At 43.4% G+C, this 24,859-nt stretch overlaps 1 pseudogene; it reads right to left on the reverse strand.

Annotated features, from left to right (window-relative positions):
• LOC149975253 (uncharacterized) overlaps positions 1–19,472 on the reverse strand; it is a 70,578-nt pseudogene extending 51,106 nt beyond the window's left edge.
• Between the last annotated feature and the right edge of the window lie 5,387 nt (positions 19,473–24,859).

Genomic DNA, 24,859 nt, shown 5'->3' on the forward strand with positions numbered 1-24,859 from the left:
GAGAAAGAAAGTCAACTCTACTGTACAACTTCTTTGATGGTAAATACATATCACAGAACACTTAATAAAATACTTTTCAAAATTAATTCTAAAGTGAATTAAAATGATTTCCATGGACATAGCTATTCTGCCAGATGTGAATATGACTTTTTTCAGATCCACAAAGTATGCAGTTCACAATTTTGTAGGAGGCTTGAAAATATTTAGAAACAAATGCTGTGAGTTTGTGACCCACAGTATGTCAAAAAGGGAAATAATAGTTAAGTCAGGGGAAAGTAGGGAAGAGAGTAGAGGTGAGTGTGGAAGAAGGTGACTTGAGTAGAGGAAAGGGGACGAGAGAGAGAGAGAGAGAGAGAGAGAGAGAGAGAGAGAGAGAGAGATGAAGACTCATCTCTTCAGTAGGTCCTATGATTGAGTGTAGTCTGGCCCAGGAGTCCCTAGGAGGGGTGCGTCACTTGAGTGGGTTGAGTCACTGACGAGATCTTCCTGTCTGGGTTGGCGCCCCCCCCCCATTGGGTTCGTGCCGTGGGGGAGAGAGAGAGAGAGAGAGAGAGAGAGAGATGTTCAGAGTTGATCCACTCCCAGACTGTACAGTAGGATGGATTAATGACTATCGACTCTACAGAGCACCACCCCTGACCTGTCTCTATCCAGTCACACCCTCAGCTAAGAACCTCTCCTCCATCTCCTTGTATCACTATCTCTCTCTCAATTCAATTTCAATTCAATTGACTTTATTGACATGGCAAGTTCATTATTACTTTCATTGTCAAAGTATACATATCGAAAAATAAACTAAAAAAATATATATATATATATATATTTATATATAAATAAATGGTGGGACCAACAGCAATAATAATAGTGGTAGTGGACATGGGATTACCATTAACAATAACTACAACAGCAATATTAATGAGAACAACAATACATTAAAGCAATGGTAGTAGACCAGTGTCAACATGACTGAGAAGACACATGACGTGGTATGAAAGACAAAACAAAACAAGATGGGCAATATTATCGACATTACCTTGCACTTTTCACTGGCTGTCCCTCAGGTTTTGGCAGGAGGACACATATTTGGCGGCCAAAACTGCACATTTTGGCTTTTCACCCAATAAATATTTTTCTTCATCTTTTATAGTTTCAAATTCTTTGTATTGAATTATAATTTTGGGAAATAAATATTCTCTTGGGTCTGAGTATTTGTCACAGTGTAATAGGAAATGCAGCTCTGTCTCTACCTCTACCCTGGAGCTGAGTGAGCACAGCCTGTCCTCTCTGGGCAGCCAGGTTTGTCTGTGACGACCGGTCTCTATAGCCAGACTGTGCTCACTGAGTCTGTACCTAGTCAATGTTTTCCTCAGTTTTCTATCAGTCACAGTGGTCAGATAGTCTGCCACCATGTACTATCTGTTTAGAGCCAAATAGCATTGAAGTTTACTTAGATTTTTTGTGGTGTCTTTCCAATAGGTGATATATTTTTATTTTTGTTTTGTGAAGATTTGGTTGGGCCAGCTTTTCTGAGTGCTGTCCTGAGGCTCTATGGGGTTGGTTTGGGTTGGTGAACTGAGCCTCAGAACCAGCTGGCCGAGGGGAATCTCTTGACATTGTAGAGCTGTGTGATGGAATGTTTTGGGGTCACTTGTTTTTAGATGGTTGTAAAATTTGATGGCTCTTTTTTCTATTCGAATGAGGAGGGGCTATTGGTCCAATTCTGCTCTACATGTGTTATTCTTTTGCACTTGCAATACAGTCTTGCAAAACCCTGCATGCAGTATTTCGATTGGATGTTTGTCCCATTTGGTAAATTCATTATTAGAGATTGGACCCCATACTTCACTGCCATATAGAGCAATTGGTTCTATAACTGATTGAAACATTTTGAGCCAGATTCTAATTGGAATTTTGATTTTGATGTTCCTTTTAATGGTATAGAATGCTCTTCTTGCTTTGTCTCTCAGCTCATTTACAGCCATGTGAAAGCTACCTGTGTTGCTGATATTTAGTCCTAGATATGTGTAGTTTTTGGTGTGTTCTAATATAACTGTTTCCAAATAGAATTTATATTTGTCATCCTTATTTCCGGACCTTTTTTGGAATATCATTATATTAGTTTTTTTTTAGGTTAATGGTCAGAGCCCAGGTCTGACAGAACCTGTGAAGACGATCTAGGTGCTGCTGTAACCCCTCTTTAGTGGGAGACAGCAGCACCAGGTCATCTGCGTACAGAAGACACTTGATTTCAGTGTTGTGTAGGGTGATACCAGGTGCCGCCGATTCTTCTAATGTTTTTGCCAATTAATTTATGTAGATGTTAAATAGTATTGGACTTATTGGGCAGCCCTGTTTCACTCCCCGTCTGTTTGCTTGTTGCCAATTTTAACCGTACACTTGTTTTTAGTGTACATTGATTTAATAAAATCATGTTTTCCCTCCAATACCACGTTCTATTAGTTTATAAAAAAGACCTTAGTGTCAAATTGAATCAAATCTACAAAACACGAGTAGATTTTGCCTTTGTTTTGGTTTACTTGTTTATCAATTAGAGCGTGGAGGGTGTAAATGTGGTCTGTTGTACGATCATTTTTTAGAAATCCAATCTGGCTTCTGCTCAGGACGTTGTGTTCGTCAAGGAAATGATGTAGTCTGCTATTTATAATACTGCAGAGAATTTTCCCCAAGTTGCTGTTAACGCAAATTCCTCTGTAATTATTTGGGTCAAATTTGTCTCCATTTTTATAGATTGGTGTGATAAATCCCTGGTTCCAAATATCAGGGAAAATACCTGCAGTGAGGATAATGTTGAAGAGTTAATAATTTCATTTAAAATACCATCAGCACCACACACCTTTTTGGGTTGGAGAGTGCTCAGTTTTTCCAATAATTCTTCTTCTGTAATTGGGGTATCCATAGGATTATGATAGTCTTTGACTGCTGTTGGGGAATAATCAGAATTGGTGGGTAACATAGGTAAGATGTTTTATATTCATCATATGTTTGTAAGTTCTCATCAATAATGTTATTTTTGTATAATACTGTGGCCGGGTTGCAGTATCTATTCTATGTCAAGACTAAGTTGCATGGGCCGCAGAGAGGGGAGAGGTCAATGTGTCATCATGTGTAAACATGTCTTTTGCTCCACTGTGTCTGTGTGCCAGTCACTCCCTACTTTTCCCATCGGGGAAAGGAGGATGGCAGTGTCTGGAATCATTCTATCCTCTCCGTGAGCTTGTCCAGGATTGGTTGTATTTAGAGTTGGTTGTATCTAAATGACAATTTGATATATGCCTGTTGATATGGAGGATTGGTTTATGGTTCTTGGGTTTGAGTAAGGAGACAAAGCTGAACGATTTATTATGTCTATGCTGTCTGACTATGTGTGTTCTTTGCTATTAAAGGATCTCAGTTGCAATGTAGGGGGGCTCTCAGAGAATTCATTGATAGACACTGAATTGCCTGAGAGTCACAGGGTTGTGATAGAGCTCATATAATTAAACATGGACTTTGATAACTAACTCTGACTTGTGTGTGGTTTGCGCTCATGATTAGGTAAATAGAGGAAATTTCCACGACACTGCTGATTCAAGGATTTGTAATTTTTCTTGTATATATTTTTGTTCTGGGCTCTATGTGATATTGCTGTAGATGTTTGCAAAGTGATTTCTCCACATATCCCCATTTTGGATAGCCAATTCCTCATGATGAGGTTTGTTTAATTTATTCCAATTCTCCCAGAAGTGGTTTGATTCTATGGATTCCTCAATTCCATCCAGCTGATTTCTAATGTGCTGTTCCTTTTTTTGTTCTTAGGGTGTTTGTATTGCTTCAGTGTTTCCCCATATTGAAGGTGTATATTTTTGCTGTCTGGTTCTCTGTGTTTTTGATTAGATATATTTATCAATGACTTTCTTAGAGTTTTGCAATCAATATCAAACCATTTTTCATTATCTGTTATTTCTGGTTTGCTCTTATGCTTCTTTAAATTAGCCAAGGAGGCTAATTTGTCAAATATAAAGTTTATGTTCCAAACAGCTAAATTTACACCTTCATTGCTGTAGGAAAATGTTAAGGCTAAAAGGTTGTCCAGGAGAGATTGTATTTTTTGGTTACTAATTGCTTTTTGGTAGATGTCTGTACTGTTTGTACTCCATCTATAGGCCTGTTTTGTGCCGTGTAATTTATTGGGCCGTGATGCTTCATGGTTGGGTTCTGCTCTTCTCAGATACACTGTGATTTTACTGTGGTCTGAGAGAGGTGTTAGTGGGCTGACTGTGAAGGCTCTGAGAGACTCTGGGTTTAGGTCGGTGAGGAAGTAGTCTACAGTGCTGCTGCTGTTTCTGTGGGGGTATTTGGGGAGGGAAAGGTTGTTGCTTCCTGGTAGGTGTTTATCCCCATGACTGTTAATAGTGTCTTGTTCTTCTGCTGTTCTAGCATTCAGGTCTCCACAGACCAGTACGTTGCCTTGGGCCTGAAAGTGACTCATTTCCCCCTCAAGAATGGAGAAACTCTCTTCATTGAAGTAGGGAGACTCTGAGGGGGGAATGTATGTGGCACAGAGGAAGACGTTTTAATCTGTCAAGATAGCCTCCTTGTTGATTTTTAACCATACAAAGAATTCTCCTGTTTTGATCTTTTCGTTTTAATGAATTAGTTCAGATTTATACCAGATTTATACGAGGGTGGGATGGTGGGCCAGGTGTACATTGGGTCGTAGGGCAGAGTCCCGGGATAGGCTGGCATTTATTCTTTGGATTTTGGCAGGGTGGAAGTCCTTCCTCTGTAGAAGAGTTGACACCATGATTCTTGACTTGGGGAAGATTGCGGAGGTCTTCTCAATCACTCCCCGTAGTGAAGTCGCCACCCTCTCCTGCTGAGCATGCAGGTCATTGCTCCCGATTATGTGGCTTGGCGACCCGAGATGGGCCTTATCAAGCAGCTCCATGGCACTCTGCGTTGTTGGGCACCACACCTTTCTCGTTTTGTGTCTAAGGAAAAGTTTCTTCTCCTGAACAAACTTCCCATTTGAGTCCATCAACAGGACGATGTCAGCCAGTGTTTCTTATTGACTGGAGGGGGCAGAGGGGGGGCTGGTGGGTGCTGGAGCTGGGGTGTGGCTGGTCTGTGCCGCTGTCAGTGGGAGGCTGTTCTGTGGGTTGGGGAGGAGGGGTGCAGCAGGCAGGGCTGGGGAAGCCTGGCTGGTTGAGCTGGGCTCCTCTGCTGTGTGAGGGCAGGTCATAGAGTGGTGATCTAGCTGCTCCTGCAGCCTGTCCCCTGTCCCCTGTTCTTTCTCTCCTGCAGGTCCTCTCTTAGTGTGGTTAGATCGTTATTACTGTTCTGCCTGTCTTTTTGGAGCTCTCTCACCTCCTTTGTTAGATCAGCCAGCTCTCTCTTGAGTCCGTCTCTCTCTTGCTGAACCTCTTTCAGCTGTGTTGAAAGGCTGCTGTCCTGCTCTGTCCGCAGCTTGGTTAGGAGCTCCTCTAAGGTGTGGTTGTCTGGTTGCTGTTTGCTCACGCTTTCCCTCAGCAGGACCACCTCCCTCTCCAGTTTGGTGAACTCATCCCTCATGGCAGCCATGGTGGTGAGGAGGGCCTGAGCCTGCTTTGCACTGAGGGCATGCACTGGGGCATGTCCTCCACTATGGTGGGAAGAGGGGTGAGGGTGGTGCTGGTGGAGTTTGTCTTGTGGGAGGGCATGTCACTGGTGGTGTCCTTATCTCCCTCTGCTCTCTCCTTAATGGTCTGAAAGTCTGTTTCAAACAGCCTAATGTTACCTTGCACCATGACAGTCCCAGTCTTGTAGAGGTTGATTGTTATCAAGGTACTGTCAGGGTCATCTGTCTCTTTGATTTTCAGCTTCCACCCATTACAGATTCCCTCTTTCTTTGTGGATGGGTAGTGAGAGCAGAATGCTGAGCGCCATGCATTTGGCTGGTCAGTGAGGAAGATGAGATTACTCACGTCACCGTTTTTGTAGTGGTCTGCAAAAAGGGTTTCTGGCCTCCCCTTTAGTAGTTTCTGTTTAAAAGCTTTCCTCGTTGTGCCATTTTTGGCCTCTTTAGGGTAGAGAATGGGTTCTGCGCTGAGGGGGAGTGGGGACATGGTGCCTGTGGGCTCTGTTACTACTGCTGCTGCGCTGTTCTGCCCCCCGTTGCCATGGCAACCGATTTGTTTATCTGCTGCTGTTGCTAGCTAGCGCTAATTTAGTTAAAAAACAGCAAAAAGAGTGACAAATCCTCACACAAAAAAAATTGAAGATATGGTTAAAGTTAGTCCGTGCTTCTTTTTGGTTTACTCACTCAGTTTGCTTGTTTGATGTAGTTGTATTAACTCCCCTTGATAGGTTTGTTCTAGCTCGTTTCCTCTGGCTAGCTTGTTGGTCTGCAGGCTAGGTCTTTGTTGTGTAGCTAGCTAGCTAGCTAGCTAGAGTCAAAACTTCTTCACTTGAGGCGCAAAATTACTTTTTTTCTATTCTGAATGAATAGAGTTGTTGTTCATCACTTCTTGTCTGGAATTCTTTTTCGATTAGAGTGTTTATCTCATTCTAAAAACAACCAAATATGAAATATATCAGGAGCTCATGTTGTGCATGACTCTCTCTCTCTCTCTCTCTTAGCTCCCTCTTTCCCTCCTTGAATTCCTCTCTGTCTCTCGTTCCTACCTCTCATGTTCTCTTTCTCCGCTCTCTCTCTTTCTTCCTTCCTGTTTTTATTTATTTATCTCTCTCTCAGACTGTATTGCCATCCTTATTTGCCATGTATTTAGCCAAAGCCAAAAGGAGTGTATGTCCACAGGCGTGGAAGGAAGCTTGTGATTGTCTTCACCCCCTCCAGGTGTCGCTGATTTTCCACAGTGTATTTATCCCTGTGTTTCCTGTCTCTCTGTGCCAGTTTGTCTTGTATGTTTTTCAAGTAACCCAGTATTTTTCCCGTTCTCCTGCTTTTTGCTATTCTCCTCATTCTAGTCCTCCCGGTTTTGACCCTTGCCTGTTTCTGGACTCTGTACCCGCCTGCCTGACCATTCTGCCTGCCTTGACCATTAGCCTGCCAACCACTCTGTACCTCCTGGACTCTGATCTGGTTTTGACCTTTTGCCTGTCCACGACCATTCTCTTGCCTACTCTGTTTGGATTAATAAACATTGTAAGACTCCAGCTATCTGCCTCCGGTGTCTGCATTTGGGTCTCGCCTTGTGTCACTATACTTATCGAAAAAACTCACTTGTTATGGCTTTGCGTCACCTGCCATCACATGGTTGGAGAGTGTTCTTCAATGGAAGATTCTCTAACATCAGATATGTACAGTGTGGTATCCCTCAAGGCAGTTGCCTCGGGCCGTTACTGTTCTCTATTTTTACAAATGATTTGCCATTTGTCATACAAGAAGCTGAAATTACTATGTATGCTGATGATTGCACACTTTACGCATCAGCACCTACAGCCAGTGAGCTCACTGAGACTCTTAGCAAGGAGTGGTAAACTGGTATTAAATACATCAAAAAATAATATATTTGGTTCAAAGCATTCTCTTGGACATAAACCACAACTGGAGTTGTGCATCAAGGGTGTGACCATTGAACAAGTTGAAGAAGCTGAACTCCTAGGAGTAACATTGGATAGTCAGTTATCGTGGTCAAGTCATATTGACAGACTTGTTGTGAAGATTGGAAGACTTGGAAGATTGGAAGACTGCTATGAAAAGATGTTCTGTGTTTTTGACACAAAGTCAACTGTATTAGTTGTTCAGGCTTTGATCTTGTCCCATCTTGACTACTGTTCGGTAATACGGTCAGGTGCAGCAAAGAAAGACCTAGCAAAGTTGCAGCTGGCTCAAAACAAAGCAGCTTGTCTTGCCCTTAACTACACACACAGAACTAACATCAACAACATGCATGGTTAAGGGTTGAGAAGAAATGGAATTCTTCCCTTCTAGTCTTTTTATAAAACATTTGTGTGTTGAAAATGCCTAACCTCTTGTATAATCTACTTGCATACACTTCAGACATACACTACCGTTCAAAAGTTTAAGGTCAGTTAGAAATTGTCTTGTTTTTTCAAGAAAATATTTTTTTTTGGTCCATTTAAAATAACATCAAATTGTTCAGAAATACAGTGTAGACCTTGTTAATGTTGTAAATTACTATTGTAACTGGAAACTGACGATTGTCTATGGAATATCTACATAGGCGTACAGAGGCCCATTATCAGCAACCATCACTCCTCTATTCCAATGGCACATTGTGTTAGCTAATCCAAGTTAATCATTTAAAAGGCTAATTGATCATTAGAAAACCCTTTTGCAATTATGTTAGCACAGCTGAAAACTGCTGTTCTGATTAAAGAAGCAGTAAAACTGGCCTTGTTATTTATATTCTTTATTTGGATTTTGATGTAATATCTTGTACTGTTCTTGTCTATAACTGCTCTGTACTTTGTCATGTATTTGTGCATTTTATGTGGACCCCAGGAAGAGTAACTACTACGTGTGCAGTAGCTAATGGGGATCCTATTAAAATAAACTCTCATGCTCAGTCTTATTCTTGTCACGGTCTTCCTCCTCTTCATCTGAAGAGGAGATGCGAGAAGGATCGGAGGACCAACATGCGGCGTGGTATGTGTTCATGATGAATATTTAATTAAAGAAAGTACTGAACACTGCATACAAAAACAATAAACAAATAATGACCGTGAAGCTATCATAAGGACTGTGCTGACACAAGCAACTAACATAGACAATCACCCACCAACAAACAGTGAAACCCAGGCTATTCTCAATCAGAGACAACTAATGACACCTGCCTCTGATTGAGAACCATACTAGGCCGAAACATAGAAATCCCAAAATCATAGAAAAACAAACATAGACTGCCCACCCCAACTCATGCCCTGACCATACTAAATAATGATAAAAACAACAGAAATAAAGGTCAGAACGTGACAATTCTCTAACTTTCTCTCTCTCACTCTCTCTCTCTCTCTCTCTCTCTGTCTCTATTTCACTCTATTTCTTTTTATCTCTTTCTTGAATAAAATGTACTCTATACAGTTAACTAAAACAGAGAAACACATGTTCAAGACGCAACCGCCATCCTAGTTTTTGACCTCCATAGTTTAACATAATCCATCTCAATTTGATGTTAATTCCAGTCTAGAAATAACAGAATTAACAAGCGTCACCATCACATCTCTGATGCTAGTGCAGATGTAAACAACAACGACCGAGCGAGCCGTCCTGCCTCCCGAGAAACAATCCCACCATGCATCTCACCTTTGCTGCTTTACCTTTAAAGGTAGGCACCGTTTGAAGTCTTATCTCCGTCACTCTGTTTCATGTCTCAGAGATGAAGGCTTTAAAGAAGCAAAGGTTGTATAATTACTGGGGTACCAAGCTGTGCCTCAAATGATGGCTGCACAGCAACAGATGGGTTCTGCATCATCGCGTCAACATTGGTGTTGCGGAGAAACACGCCCCTCTGGGAACTTTCGCTTCCCCCCTTTATTAACGCTCACACAACCAAAATTATACATCTCATTAAGGGATGATATTGGGTAAAGTCACCTATATGTACTCTGGTAGAGAGTTTCTTTCATAATCTGCATGCCAACTACAGTAGTAGATCCATGACATGCTACTTCATAGGTCACCTTGATCATCGTGTATTTGTCATTGGGATGTTTTGGGATATATATTCTCTGTTTTGGTGCTGAGGACTTATGTGTGATTCTTTGTCCTGCAAGTTTTGGTTCAGGAAAGTTGTGCGTGTATGTGTGTGTATGTGTGTGTGTGTGTGTGTGTGTGTGGGGGGGTAAATCTGGTTTAAAGTGGCTCCAGGGGGTAACGTAGGAGATGCAGTGAGCAGGCAGGGGGTCTGTGGTGTCTGTTTGTTTGTTTATGAGTTAAGCAAATTAACATCCCAACTCTTCAAAGAGCCAACGGGACTCACACACACATGCAATTAAGCGTGCAGACCCACGAAAACACACTCAAACATAAGAGGAGGAGACAGAAGGTAAATGGCCTTTATTTGCTCTGCTCTAAGAACGTGTGTCAATGGGAATAAGATTGTGTGTGTGCCAACCATTGGCTCCGGTTGCCAAAAGGCACAGCTGCTGTGGAGTGGTTAGCACTTTAATCAATTCTATTTATATGATACTGACATACTGTACCTAAGAAAACTACCTCACCATTCAGTTCTCTATCTCTCTGTCAACCTCTTTCTCTTGCTCTCTTTTTCATTGTTCACTTTTTCTATTTTTTCAGTCTCTCTCGGCCTAACCTCTCCACTCTCTCTCTGTTTCCGTCTGTTTGTTTCTCTCTCTCTCTCTCTCTCTCTGTCCCTCCTGTATCTTTGTCTGTCGTGTTGCCAACATTGTTACAGTAATGATTTGACAGGCAGCTCTATGCTTGATGGCATGAGGGTGTCAAAGACATTAAGCATCTGTTGCAATCATCAGTCAGAAAACACATTTACCCTGCAAGTGACTGAGACAAATCATTTTAATTATTTCCAAATACTCTCTAATGGCGTTTCCTCAGTGTTTGTCTGAAGCCGTTGTAGAGATAGTCAGGGGAGTTAACATGTTTGATTCTTTGCAATCAGAACATGGCATGTTGCATTTACACTGTGCTTATGATACTGTGTTATTAGCAACAATACAACGAGAAACAGACACATGAACAAATTAAATTGTAAGCTTGGCTGTACTCTAGAGTCGATTGACGCACCGGTGAGACAATCTTAGTTACATAATAAAAAATTCCCATCAAAGTCCATCAGTTTAAGCTAGAGATAAAAATGTTTTGCTTTGGATGTGTCTCAATCCACCACATCCGCCGATGTCGCATCTGGGGTGAAAGGTGACAGAGCTAGAGCCATCTTCTAACGAAAAAAGTCTGTTGCGTCAGAACAGATAGACCTGTAGACTATTATGGCCGTTCTATGGAATGGTCGACCACCACAAGTATCAAGGGACTCGTCTGAAGGTAACCTGTACCGGTTTTAAAAAATGAATGGAAATATGACGATAGTTTTGTACGTACCTAAAAAGGGGTTAAATATGTACAGTGCCAGTCAAAAGTTTGGACACATCTACTCATTCAAGTTTATTTTTAATTTTTGTACTATTTTCTACATTGCAGAATAGTAGTGAAGACATCAAAACTATGAAATAACACATGGAATCATGTAGTAACCAAAAAATATTTAAACAAATAAAAATATATTTTAGATTTTCGATTCCATATGTATGCTTTTTTTTAAAGTATGTTTTTCCAACAGTCTTGAAGGAGTTCCCACATATGCTGAGCATTTGGCTGCTTTTCTGTGTTCCAACTCATCCCAAACCATTTCAATTGGGGTGAGGTCGGGTGATTGTGGAGGCCAGATCATCTGATGCAGCGCTCCATCACTCTCCTTCTTGGTCAAATAGCCCGTACAAAGCCTGGAGGTGTGTTGGGTCATTTTCCCGTTGAAAAACAAATGATAGTCACATTAAGTGCAAACCAGATGGAATGGCGTATCGCTGCAGAATGCTGTGGTAGCCATGCTGGTTAAGTGTGCCTTGAATACTAAATTCCATTCATCTGGTGGTCCTCATGAGCGCCAGTTTCATCATAGCGCTTGATGGTTTTTGCGACTGCACTTGAAGAAACTTTCAAAGTTCTTGACATGTTCAGTACTGACTGACCTTCATGTCTTAAAGTACCGATGGACTGTTATTTCTCTTTTCTGATTCGAGCTGTTCTTGCCATAATGTGGACTTGGTATTTTACCAAATAGGGCTATGTCCTGTATACCACCCCTACCTTGTCACAACACAACTGATTGGCTCAAACGCATTAAGGAAAGAAATTCCACAAATTAGTTTTTAACAAGGCACACCTGAAGCTGGTTGAGAGAATGCCAAGAGTGTGCAAATCTGTCATCAAGGCAATGGGTTGCTACTTTGAAGATTCTCAAATATATTTTTTGGTTACTGCATAATTCCGTATGTGTTTTTTCATAGTATTGATGTCTTCACTATTCTTCTACAATGTGGAAAATAGTAAAAATAGAGAAAAACCCTTGATTGAGTGAAGTTTCCACATTTTTGACTGGAACTGTATATAGTATATATACTGTATATCATGAGCTTTCTTCTATCTCCTAGATACAGTATAGGACAGACACTTCAAAACCTTGTTTCTTATGATTTATTTTTTGACCCCTCCCAACGTCTTAGACATTTAAAAATTAAACCTTGGACTAAAATCAATCCATTGAGAAAAATCCAGAGTTTAAAATTAGAAAGGCCACTTCTGTGGTGTAATATAAATGAGTTTACATTTCTGTGCTTGCTCTCTCTTTCTCTCTGTCTCTCTGGTAATGATATACCTGTATGGTGCGACTGTAACGTAATGCCCACATTGAGCTCCTTGCTCCAAGGGTACTAGAGTGTGTGTGTGTGTGTGTGTGTGTGTGTGGCGAGGCCCCCGTAGTGCTTGGTGCCCCGAGGGGACTCAACCAGACAGACTTAGTCAAGCTGCTCCTCAACACACACACACATCAAAATCAATAAACAATCTGAAGTTCTCAGCAAATGGTTTTATTTGACATGATTTAATGAATATACATGCCAGTGGTAGAGACAGGACAGGGACTCAGTGGTTCTTTACGGTAAAAAACACTCCAATGGAGGGTAAGAAGAGAAGGTTAGAAGTATCAAAAAGAAGAAGAAACAAAAACAAGTCTAAATTCAGTATGAAACAAAGAGCCTGACCACAGCATTCTGCATAAGCATGATAAAGCCAGCTGATGAACAGTAGTGGGGCCATCGAGAGAGAGAGAGAGAGAGAGAGAGAGAGAGAGAGAGAGAGAGAGAGAGAGAGAGACTTTTTGACTTTTGGTCTTTCTTTATTGAAACATTCTCAATTCATTTAAAACTCCCCCCCCCCCCCCCACTCCTAAAATAAAAAATAAAAATATATCCTGTACTGCATCCTCTACCACATGATACAAATCACCATACACAAAAACCCTCTCCTACAACCGTATATCCAAAACATCTTCCCCAGCAATACAGACAGCCCCCCCCAACACACCATATCTCCTCAAACATCTCCACACATTTGATCATTTTATAGAACTCAAACTCAACCCTAAGGCGCGCAGAGACCATCCCATTAAACAGTAGTAAAGGGTCTGTTATCCCCCCACCTTTAACCCTGTTCCTCCTTGTTAGCCAAATAGCTAACTTTGCCTGAGCAAACAGAAAATTCAACAAAACACATTTTTCTTTCTCCTTACTTGAATACCTGTATCCCATTATAAACATCCCAACAGCAAAAACCACCCCCAACCTGTCACACAGACATTCCAACAGAGACATTAATGGCATTAACCTGGTGCACACAGAAAACACATGAATTACAGTTTCTTTCATTTGACAGAAAGGACACCCCTGCCCAATTCCCGGATCAACCCGTGCCAACCAGCTGTTAGTGGCCAGGGCTCCATGAAGAACCCTCCACTGGAGGTCCCCTGACCTCTTTGGTACTGGGGGTTTGTAGAGCGCCCTCCATCTAAAACCCACCATACTCTCCGCCCCACATACCCCCTGCCACTGATGTGCCTTCACTCCTGTTAGGCTTTTAATGCTCCTAACCTTAACACAGAGGTTGTAGAGGGCTTTACCTCCCACCCCCTCAAACTCCCCCAGGCTCGGAGTGTTAAAATCTAACAAGTCCTCCAGACCCCCTTGCCAGTCTCCAGTCTCTGCCGTCACCTGCAGTGGCGGGAACATTGGTGGCCCCTCTCCCTTTGGCCTCTCAAACACCCCCCTTACCGGCTCAGACAGTGCCTCCTGGACCTCCTCCAGGAATCTCTCCAGCAGCCTAAGAGACGTTATTCCTGTTTGTTGCGCCAAGACCTCCGGGGTTTTCCACCCCTCCTCTCCCAGCAGTCTCAGGTCACCCAGCCTTTGTAAACCCCCTGCCATCAGTTGCCTCTGCAGGGTGGCCGACTGAACCGATCTCAAAGGGATGGCTGGGTTGTGGAAGATAGGCTCCTCCCACACCCACTGCCCAGGCTCCACACCCCCTTCTCGTGTGGGCCTTAGCAGCTGCCAGGCCCTCAGCACCGCAGAGTAAAACTCTGAGAGACCTGCTGTACTCAGCCTCTCCAGCTTCATGAGGAACAGCTGCCGGTCCAACCCTAATCCGCCAGCTCTCCTCAGCAGCGCGCATGCTGGTTCCCTCCAGCCAACATCAGTGTGGTACAGCAGTCTCTGCACCGCCTTTAGTCGGAAAGCAGCCATCCTACTCTCCAGCTCCACCAGGCCCTGTCCTCCTTCGTGGACGGTCATGTACAAAACTGCTGCCTTCAGCCAGTGATGTCCCGACCAAAATAAGTCCACCAGCTTGCATTGCAGGTCTGCAAGCAGACCGGCGGGGGGGTTGAGGACAGCCAGTTTATGCCACACGGAAGATGCCACCAGGTTGTTGATTATCAGCACCCTCCCTCTATATGACACTTGGGAAAGGAGCCACCTCCACCTGTCCAGTCTTGACACCACTGCCTGTGACAGCCCCTCCCAGTTCTTGCTGACCCACCTCTCCGAGCCCAGGTACACCCCCAACACTTTAAGCCCTTCACAACCCCACTGCAAACCCCCTGGAAGCAGAGGAGGAGCCCTATCCCCCCATGCCCCACATAACAGAGCTTTGCTCTTTCCCCAGTTTACCTTAGCTGATGAAGCTCCCTCGTACACCTTCAGACTAGTCTCTAGTTCCTGCATATCTTGCCCATCCCTGACCATCACAGAAACATCATCTGCATATGCTGAGACTGCTATTCCTGTCACCACATCCATGCCTGTCCAGCACACTCCCCGCAGTCTCCTGCGTAGCAGTCCTAAAAAAGGCTCAATGGCTAGTGTGTACAGCTGCCCAGATAGAGGGCATCCTTGTCTAATGCCCCGTCTCACCCAGACTGGCCTACTGAGCCCCCCTCCCACCTTAACCATACATGACGCCCCAGCATACAACAGCTTCACACAGGTCACAAAACTCTTCCCAAACCCAAACACAGACATCACATTAAACAGATACTCATGATCCACCCTATCAAAAGCCTTCTCTTGATCTAAAGAGACCAGTCCAAAGTTCACATTAGAACCTCTCGACAAGTCCAACATGTCCCTAATCAAGAACAAGTTGTCCGTGATTGAGCGTCCCAGTACACAATATGTCTGGTCCTTGTGTATTATAGAGTCCAGATGGGACTTCAGTCTGTTAGAGAGGACCTTGGCAAAAATCTTGTAGTCCGCACAGAGTAATGCCACAGGCCTCCAGTTCTTAAGTTCACACAAGTCCCCTTTTTTGGGCAGGAGAGTCAGAGCCACCCGACGGCAGCTCATCGGCAACTCTCCTACCCCGACGCATTCACGCAACACGCAAAAGAAATCCTATCCAATTGTTCCCCAGAATTTTTTGTAAAATTCCACTGGAAGTCCATCGACCCCAGGTGCACGACCGGGGGACATCTGGGTTACTGCCTCTGCCAGTTCATGTGACAACAGAGGAATGTCCATTTCATCCCTCTGTGCCCGAGAGAGCTTGTCCTGCGAACAAGACCTGAGCACACATAGGATCACACATTTCTGCCCTATACAATTCAGTATAAAACTCCACAGTCCGCTCCCGCATCTCCCCCACCACAGAGGTCACCCGCCCATCAGACAGCCGTAGACAATGCATACCCTTGGCTTCACTGCTCTGTCTTTCCAAACCAAAGAAGAAGGAGCTGGGAGCATCCATCTCCTTGAGCATGGAGAACCTAGCTCTTACAAGTGCTCCCTTTGCTTTAACCTGGAAAAAACTGCCCAGGTCCCTACGTAATTCGGCTAAGTTAGCCTGGAGGCCTACATTGCCTTGCCCCACCATCTCTACCTCCATCTCACTAATACACCGCTCTAGTTCCCCCAATACTCTCATAGCCTCTGAGGATGAGAGAGCAGTATACTGTTGACAGAAAAGCCGAATTTGCACTTTCCCCACATCCCACCATTGACTCAGAGACTCATACTCCTCTCTTCGCTGCCCCCATCTTTCCCAAAAAGTCTGGAAACCTGAGCAAAAAGTGGCATCTTGTAAGAGCTTTACATTGAACTTCCAATAAGATGCCTGCCGGGGCCCTGGTGAAATAGACAGCCGAGCCATGGTTATGTGGTGATCCGAAAACCCCACTGGGAGAATGGTAGCACCCAGCAGCCTATAGCTCTGATTCCTGGACATGTAAAAACGATCAAGTCGAGCTGCACTCACCCTAGCCCCAAAAACCTTCACCCACGTATACTGTCTTGTGTTTGGATGTTTAGTTCTCCAAACATCCACTAGGTCAAACTGATTAAAGATATCCCTTAACACTCCCACTGACACTGAATGAGGCTCTTCCCCATTTCTGTCTTTTGTAAAATCCATTGTACAGTTCCAGTCACCTCCGATCACCAGCGTCTCCTCAGGCGCTACTTGTGAGAGTTCCTGTCTAAGACTCCCAAATAGAACCCCTCTTTCTCTCCCTGTGTTAGGCGCATACACATTTATAAAGACAAAACTCATGTTGTTAATTTCTGCTTTAACAACAAGCAACCTACCCCTACACACCTCCTTTGAGGAGCAAATTTTTACAGCCAGACCCGGTGCAAAAAGGACTGCCACCCCTGCACTAAGATTTGTCCCATGGCTCAACACACTTGCCCCTTTCCACCAGAGCCCCCAATCAACTTCATTCACCACATCACTATGCGTCTCCTGCAGAAACAACACCTGTACTTTTTTTTGTTTTACATATTCACCCAACACACTCCTCTTTCCCGCATCTCTGGCGCCATTTATATTGAGCGAGCCTACCCGAAGAGTCTCCATAAGAAGTGGGAGAAAAGCCAGCAGAGAAATAGACCAATAGCAAAGCTCAAAAAGCCCCAGTGTCAGTAAGAAATTAAACATTTAAACAGTGTCTGAAGGTAAACCTTTACGCACTGTTGTGACCCACTTCCTCAACCTAAACCGTTTCCTGGGTGAGAGGACACCATGCCCCTCATTTCTCATAGCATGTTGTACTGATCTTACAAACTTTCTAGGATCAAGAAAAAAAGCCTCAAGATTAACTTTTTTCCCCTTAGTCTCACTCAGGAACCTTGTCAGTTCTCTCAACGTGTACTTAGACCCCTCGGGTTGACTGGCTGTCAGCTCCGGGCCAATTGAAGAGGAGTCTGAAAAAAATAACTCCTCATCCTCTTCCTCAGACTCACTTTCCTCCTCTTCTCTATCTCCCACCCTGACCACCTGCCCTTTCTCTCTGGTTAGGGCCTCACCCACAGCAACAGGCAACATTTCCATGGTGCCTTTGTCCACACCCTTTTTCTTTTTCCTCTTGACACCCTCCTCCTCCCCCCTAATCTCTTACACTTCCCCACTATACTCTCCTCATCCACTAGAATAACCTGACTACACGCAGTATCATCTGCACCACCCTCCATAGCATGACTAGGGCCAGCTTCAGCTACACCACCCTCCATAGCATGACTAGGGCCAGCCTCAGCTACACCACCCTCCATAGCATGACTAGGCCCAGCATCATCTGCACCACCCTCCATAGCATGACTAGGGCCAGCCTCAGCTACACCACCCTCCATAGCATGACTCGGCCCAGCATTATCTGCACCACCCTCCATAGCATGACTCGGCCCAGCATCATCTGCACCACCCTCCATAGCATGTCTAGGCCCAGCCTCAGCTACCCCACCATCTCTAGCCTGACTAGACCCAGCCTCTGCTTCTCCACCATCTCTAGCCTGACTAGACCCAGCCTCCACTACCCTACCATCTCTAGCCTGACTAGACCCAGCCTCTGCTTCTCCACCATCTCTAGCCTGACTAGACCCAGCCTCCACTACCCTACCATCTCTAGCCTGACTAGGCCCAGCCTCATCTACACCACCATCTCTAGACTGACTAGGCCCAGCCTCTGCATCTCCTTACTCCCTGCATTTTGACCTCGATTTCCCCCACCTGCCGTTGTACCCTCACCTTGTCTATGGCCTTTATGTGGGCACGCAAAACTCTTGTGCCCCAAATCCCCACATTCAAAACACCGTAGACTATCTGTGCTGGCAAAACCGGCATAGAGCCCCTCCCCATGCCTCACTTTAAAATGCACATTTAGCTGTTGCTCATTATTGTTCAGAAACATAAAAACTTGCCTCCTGAACGAAACAACGTGCTTAACGGCATCTGCCTGAAAACCTGCTGACAGTACACGGAACCCGCTAGCAAACTTACCAAAACGACTCAGCTCTTTCCTAATTTGATCATCCGTAATAAACGGAGGCAAATTTGCCACTACAACTCTTGTTGAAGGGGTAGAGAGAGGTGAAATTGACACCAACACATCCCTTACAAATATTTCGCTAGCAATTAGCCTACTGACCAAATTAGCCCTTTTTATGAACACAACCACAGCTTTGTTCATTCTAGAAGCAGAATGTATAAACTCAGCTCCTACCTGTTCACCGACCGCGAGCAGAACCTCCTCCACCTTAACTCCGTTCTCAGGAACACACCTGAATCCATGCTGTATCGACAGCGTCTCCTCCGCGCTAGGCTGAGAAGCCATTGCGCACACTACACCTTCCAACCCCCAGGAAAGTTACTCTGTCCTCTTCCACCCTAACTTTGAAAAAAAAAAAATTATATATATATATACAAATATTTCATTAACCCTCCACCATAGAAAATAACATGTAAATAAAATAATCAAGAAAGTTAGTTAGGATAGAGCTTTCCACACCAAACACTCAAACCCCAAAAAACTCCCAGCATGCACCGAGAGAGCGAGAGAGAGAAACGAGAGAGAGAGAGAGAGAGAGAGAGAGAGAGAGAGAGAGAGAGAGAGAGAGAGAGAGAGAGAGAGATTTAAATCATCTTTATTGGGTCTGGGGGCCCACTCATACGAAACCACAGTTACACATAAATTAAAATCTCCAATTCCTCTTCCACAGTAACTAAACACAACAGCCTTTGGGAGAGAAAACCTCTCCCACCTCTCAATCATCCCGACCAACCTGGGTCACAGTAAAAACAGTTGTGCCAGAGTTTCAGACTCAGTACAGAATGGACACCCCTCCCCAATAGTAGGGTCCAGGTGTTCCACATGCATGTTGGTGGCTATAACTCCATGTATTATCCTACATTGAAGGTCAGCTGTCCTCTTATCAATAGGCAGTTTGTATAATGATCGCCAACAGCCTTTTGGAGAGGCACCTGGACCAAGCACACCCGCCCACCTCGTCGATTTTACCCCTTCCAGGGAAGAGGCATGGGACACCTTTACACATATTCTGTACATGGCCTTCTTTCCCACCTCCTTGAACTCCCCCAGCTCTGGGGTATCGAAGGAAAGCAGCATCCCCACGTCCTCCTCGAATGCCCCCATTGCAGCACTAACAATCAGTGCAGGGAACACATAATCCAGACCCTCCTTCCACCGATCAGAATTGGAAGTGTCAGTCACATACTGCAGATGAAGCGCTGGCAAGGAGTCGCAGACCTCAGCGACGATCTTCCTCAGTAGGCGAGATGATCCCTTGGGACAGTGATGGGGCAACTCAAACCACCCCCCACCTTCACCATACACGAGGCCCCAGCATACAGTAAATTCATCCAAGACAAAAAAAACATCCCCCAAACCCAAAGGCTTTCATTGTTTTAAACAAGTACTGGTGGTCCACACGATCAAAAGTCTTCTCCTGATCCAAAGAAAGTAAACCCACATTTACATCAGACAGTTTAAAATGTCTAAAACATCTCTTATCAGAAACAAGTTGTCAACAATAGAGTGATCAGGTACACAGCAGGACAGGTCCTTGTGGACCAACAATCCCAGATACTCTTTCAACCTGTTTGAGAGACATTTAGAAACAATTTTGTATTCAGCGCACAGCAAAGCAACAGGTCTCCAATTTTTTATGAGAGCCAAATCCCCCTTTTTCGGCAACAGTGAAAGCACAGCACGTTGACAGGATACAGGAAGAGAACCCTCATGAAAGGATTCACACACCACTTCATAAAAATCCTCCCCAATAGACCCCCAAAAGTGCTTATAAAACTCAGATGGTAAACCATCGATGCCAGGCATTGTCAGCAGTATACTGTTGACAAAATACTTGTATTTGGGCCTTCCCAACCTCCCACCATTGTCTCAAGGACTCAAAATTCCCATTTGTAACCCTCCATTTTTCCCAAAACAACAAACACCTTTCACAAAACATGACATCATGTAACAATTTAACATTAAAATACCAGTAAGGTGATGACCTTCGTGGACAGGACAAGTGAATATCAACAGTAACAATATGATGATCAGAGAAACCCACAGGAGTAATGGCACACTTTCCAACCCTACTACAGTATTGCTCAGATACATACAACCTGTCTAACCTTGCTGCACTGATACGACCTTCATTAATTTTTAGCCATGTGTACTGCCTAACTTTTGCATTTCTTACTCTCCACACATCAGAAAGCTCAAACTCAGTTAATAGGCCAGACAGGCAAGTAGCTGACCGCAGGTGAGGTTCTTCAGCGGTGCGATCAACAGTAAAATCCACTGTACAGTTCCAGTCACCCTCTAAAACCATACACCCCTCTTGATCACACTGTCTTAAGGTTTCATTTATTGGATCAAATATAGTAATACGCTCTATACCCTCATTAGGAGCAAAAACATTAAATAAAAAAATAAAAAAACATAACATCTACCTTGACCAATAAAACCCGACCCTTGACAATCTCTGTTGTAGATACCACAGTCACCCCTAAACCTGAGGAAAACAAGATTGTCACCCTAGCACTGAAATTAGTACCGTGACTGAGTACATGCTGCCCCTCCCACCACATACCCCAGTCAACCTCATTTTCCTCATCACTATGTGTCTCTGGTAGGAAAACTACATTTAGCCTTTTCTGTTGTATTACGTCTAATACCCAAGCCCTCTTATTCTTGTCCCTTCCCCCATTAGTATTGAGAGAACCTACCGTTAGTACCTCCATGTAGAAAAGAGAAAGGGAAATGAGAAGAAACCACAGAGAAACCAAAGAGAAAAAAAACACCCTATGAAGCATGATCATCATCATTATTTTAATCTTCTCTTAACCTGACTACGTTTCCTACCACCTTTTGCTGCTGCAACAGCAGTAATACATTTCCTCAAGGGAAACCGCTTCTTCTCACTCAGCTGGTTTAACCCCACCGTCTTCTGTAACATCACAGCTGACCTCACAAACTTATCAACATCAAAATAATCTGCCAATTTGACAGATTTCCCAAAGGTCTGATCCAGAAACTCATTTACCTCCTCGAGATCGTAAATTGAGTCGTCACCAGCTGCTATCATATCAAAAGAGATATCCATATCCTTCTCCCGATCCTCTGCTGAGACCACAGACAACTGACGTGATACCTCCTAGCCGTTGAGTTAGCAGCGGCCGCTATAAACGTGGGCTAGGAGAGGACAGACAGAGTATCCCGTCTACCACACAACGACGACACTACAACGTTTCCCGTTCATCACCAGAGACACTCTTCAAAGGACAAAGGACTCTGTTGGGCAAAACTGCCTTCCATCTACCACCAACCTATTGAAGCGCAGCTCAGAGTAAATATTTATTGCATTTTTTCTTTTTCCAAATGGGCGGTAATTTAGAATGCATAAGATTCAGTATTTACGATAGAGTAGCTACTTACGGCCCGATAGAGACATCGCTTCTCCCTTTGTTCTTCAGTCTTCCCACTCTTTCACTCAAACCCTTTTCTTTGTGTAACCAGCTGTCATGTCTGTTCCGCCCGCTAGGGACGTTCTTCCTTTATGACGTAATTTGTAATCAAGGTATGATTAATTCTGTGTACATGTAATTCTGTGTGATTAGTTAGGTATTTAGTAAATAAATAATTAAACCCAATTTTGTATTGCTGATTCAACTTGTTAGCCAGGATTCGTGAAGATAACCAAGAATTTACAACTTTCAGATGAGACTGAAATAAGGTGACGATTAATATTGACTGCTATTGATGTAAAATATTACTAGGTCTTTAAGAGTTTATTCGGAAGATAACAGCTCTATAAATATTATTTAGTGGTTCCCCGACTTTCTAGTTAATTACATTTACATGATTAGCTCAATCAGGTAATATTAATTTCAGAGAAAGGATTTTATAGAATAGCATGTCATATCTCTTAATCCGGCATAGCCAAAGACACGATATTCTGTTTCAGTAATTCCTCATATACATACACACACTCACTCATGCACACACAAACACACACAAACGCGCGCACACACACACACACACACACACACACACACACACACACACACACACACACACACACACACACACACACACACACACACACACACACACACACACACACACACACACACAGATAAAGAAAGAAAGCAGGGATAGAAAAAGAGGGGTCCACTCTGGCTTTGACCTGACAAAGGCACAGCAAATCTTTCTAAACCATGACCTCTAATTAGTACTGCTGGCAAAGTGGCCCTTCACACAGTATTTCAGCTACACACAACCTACAACTCTACTACAGCATAGCCTTTGGTCTCTCTCTCTGTGTTTGTGTGTCAGGCTAGGCCAGGCAGTAAGGCTGCCCTGCTGAGAGACCACAGTCCTGGGTACAGGCCCTGGGGTGAAAGGGTTCAGTCCTGATTCTCTAGTTCTCTGCCCTGGGGCTACTGTCACTTCACATCTCCCTCCCTCTCCTCCTCTCCCTGGTAACACTTTATTTGGATCGTCCATCTGTAGATGTTCTACAGACTATCAGTAACATTTCAACTAACTATTTACTAACTCTAGCCCTAACCCTAACCTTAACCATAGCAAGTAGTTGCTTATCAACAGAGGGTCGACAGATAGTTTGTTGATAGTTTGACCATCTGTAGAGCATCTATCTAAATAAAGTGTGATCTTCTCTCCCTCTCTTGCTCTGTCTCTCTCAATCAGAAGAGGAGTGTAGGATGACAGGGAAAGAGGAAACCAAAAAAGATAGAGAAAAAGGGGGGAGATGAGAGGAGAGAAAAAGAGAGGAGAATAAATATTATGGAACAGATTCATTCAGGTAGCCTAGTGGTTCGAGCGTTGGGCCAGTAACTGAAAGGTTGCTGGATCAAATCCCTGAGCTGACAAGGTTGTTCTTCCCCTGAACAAGGCAGTTAACCCACTGTTTCTAGGCTGTCATTGTCATTAAGAATTTGTTCTTAACTGACTTGCCCAATTAAAATAAAGGTTAAATATATATATATATATATATTTAAATGTGAGTATAATTAATACCTTTCTATACACAATTATTAATTCACAGTAATAGTGAAGTTATTTAAGAAAATTGAATATGTCACAAATATTATTATTATTATTATTTTATTTTATTTTAATTTTTTACTTTTATTTAACTAGGCAAGTCATTAAGAACACATTTTTATTTTCAATGCTAGCCTAGGAACGGCATTTATCTTGGCCAAGTCGCAGTTTTAAATGAGAAATTTTTCTCAACTAGCCTACCTGGTTAAATAAAGGATAAATAAATAAACAGTGGGTTATGTATGTTTTATGCATGCTACTGTGTCAGTATCACAACTTTATAGTATTTGTATAGTATCTGTATAGTATTTGTATAGTATCTGTATATTATCTGTATAGTATTTGTATAGTATCTGTATAGTATCTGTATAGTATTTGTATAGTATCTGTATAGTATCTGTATAGTATTTGTTTAGTATCTGTATAGGATCTGTATAGTATCTGTGTAGTATTTGTATAGGATCTGTATAGTATTTGTATAGTATTTGTATAGTATCTGTATAGTATTTGTATAGTATCTGTATAGTATCTCTATTGTATCTGTATAGTGTTTGTATAGTATCTGTATAGTGTTTGTATAGTATATGTATAGTATCTGTATAGTATTTAGCCCCACCTCTTTTGTTAAGACAATCATCAAAAGAAATCACACATGACATTGAGGGAAAGAATATCCTACAAGGCATTGCATCCCCCTCCACCCAAATTGTCCCTTTTATAATCTCACCCTCCCCTCTCCTCTAATTAAGTAGGAAACTGTAAAAGCGGTGAGAGAGGATTGTGTATCGGGCATTAAACACTTCCCTTGTCACCTCATGCACCTTTGTGTGTGTGAGAGAGACTGTGTGAGCAATACACTTCCCTTGTCGCTTTCTAACATGCAGGGAATAGCCAACACAACGAGGTTGAGAAGGGCAAAGCCCAGGTCTGCCAGGGGGGGTGCAAGACTAACCCTAGTGGGTAGAGCGGGGGCTGTGAGTTGTTGGGTATTTTGTGGGGGGAAGGGTGTGGGGGAAAATAATTTGAGGTAGGGGGTGGGGGGTTATGGGGATGAGAGGGGTGGTGAGGGGTTGAGGGGGTTGTTGGGTGAAAGGGGATAGGATAGGGTGAGGAGGAAGTGGGATGCCAGGGTACTTGAGCTTGTCTGAAGGCATCAGACACGGACTGCTGTAATTGTTGTTGATGGCAGTACACATATGCACCAGGGCGCACAAGCATGTAGAAGTGAAAGTTCCGCAGATCTCTGCCTTAACACATCTCTGTCAGCTCTGACTCCAGGTAATTAGTGTGTGTGTGTGTGTGTGTGTGTGTGTGTGCGTGTGTGTGTGTGTGTGTGTGTGTGTGTGTGTGTGTGTGTGTGTGTGTGTGTGTGCGCGTGTGTGTGTGTGTGTCTTTTCAGTACAGATAGAAGTAGAGAGATAGAGAGGGTGAATTTGCATTTATAC

The sequence above is a fragment of the Oncorhynchus mykiss genome, chromosome 19, assembly GCF_057628025.1.
Source record: "Oncorhynchus mykiss isolate SJ-2025 chromosome 19, ASM5762802v1, whole genome shotgun sequence".
Taxonomy (NCBI): domain Eukaryota; kingdom Metazoa; phylum Chordata; class Actinopteri; order Salmoniformes; family Salmonidae; genus Oncorhynchus; species Oncorhynchus mykiss.